The 1,591-nt window shown below is 39.5% G+C and overlaps 1 protein-coding gene across 1 annotated transcript in view; it reads left to right on the forward strand.

The window, feature by feature from the left end:
* Positions 1-1,591, forward strand: part of CD163 (CD163 molecule) — a 105,904-nt gene that overhangs the window by 101,860 nt on the left and 2,453 nt on the right. The window lies entirely within an intron of this gene.

A 1,591-nucleotide genomic window follows, 5' to 3' on the forward strand; every position in this document is an offset into this window, starting at 1 on the left:
GTAAATGAGAACTGAAAAGTGCCCATTAGATTTAATTTCTTCCTTCCTTCTTTTTTTTTTTCCTTTTTGTCTTTTTTACTGACCGGTAACGGTTGGGACCGGCAACGGGATCGCAACCCTCGGTGTTGCTCCTGCGCCGCGCTCAGCCAGTGAGCGGGAACTGGTCTCCACATGGGATCTGAACCCTCGGCGGGAGCGCAGCCGCACTCCCAAGCGGCGCACTGTAGCAGTGCGCCACCGGGCCGGCCCTCTTCCTTCCTTCTATACTTGCTTCCTTCTTTTGCATTTTCACAGTATTTTCCTTCCCTTCAAGATTTCTTCCTCTCCTTGGTTCATATTCTCTCTCTCTCTCTCTCTCTCTCTCTCTCACACACACACACACCCCATTCAGTTATTCCATGGATGATATGCTAAGAGTTGCCTGGCATCCACAGCTGGGGAGAATATGACAATAAATATGAATAAATATTTCAAATGCAGAGGCTTACTCTCTTCCTTGCCTCTGTTTTCTCACCTTTTTCCCCTCTGAAGGCTGTAGGAATATTAAACAGTAAGACCCTATGATGATGGTATTTTTCATACAATAAAACACCTTGAATTGAGAGGTAGTGAGGTCTCCAATCCTGAAAGTGAGCAACCACCCAACAGAGGTCCTGCCTTCATTTTCAGAGAAGTTGTCTGCATAGGGAAGAAGGTTTGATGGGAGGATATGTGAAGTATATACCAATTTTGATATTTTATGAGAAATACCATGCATACTTCTGTTTTCTCTGTATTTTGAATTTGTGTATTTCTTTTGGTTTCATTTATTTTATTTATTTATTTCAGGGGGTTCTGTGTTATCACTGAGTCCTTTCAATGTATTTTTTGTCAGTGTATTTATTTGAGTCTCAAGCAGATATTTCTATCTTGCTAGCTAGCTATTTATCTACTATCTTTCTCTGAATCCTACTTATTCTAGTCCTATTACATAATAAAAATATTTCTATTTTTTCAATCTCTTTTATAATTTTCCATTAAAAATTAATTAGAATATTGAACACAAATTATTTCTATGATTAAGGGCTAATTATACTTTTAATACGCAGAATTTATTACACATATTAACATTAATTTATATTTCCTTTATTATCCTACGGATTAGCAAACATTTAAAGGAATTATATTTAATAAAATTTACTCATCTATTCATTTATCCAACAAATATTTATCAAGCCCCCTATTCACAGTATTCGTAGAAGATTCTTCATACAAACTCATGTAATATACCAGTACTGTCTTGATGGCAGAAGCAGAGGGAATGAGATTGGTGAGGTGCTTCCTCTAGCAGAGCTTTCATCCGTGTGAGTGTGTGTGTGTGTGTGTGAGTGTGTGTGTGAGTGAGTGTGTGTGTGTGAGTGAGTGTGTGTGTGAGTGAGTGTGTGTGAGTGTGTGTGAGTGTGTGAGTGTGAGTGTGTGTGAGTGTGAGTGTGTTAGTGTGAGAGTGTGTGTGAGTGTGTGTGTGTGAGTGAGTGTGTGTGTGAGTGTGTGAGTGTGTGAGTGAGTGTGTGTGTGAGTGTGTGAGTGTGTGAGTGTGAGTGTGTGTGTGAGT

This window comes from Galeopterus variegatus, unplaced genomic scaffold, assembly GCF_000696425.1.
Source record: "Galeopterus variegatus unplaced genomic scaffold, G_variegatus-3.0.2 Scaffold1102, whole genome shotgun sequence".
Lineage (NCBI taxonomy): Eukaryota > Metazoa > Chordata > Mammalia > Dermoptera > Cynocephalidae > Galeopterus > Galeopterus variegatus.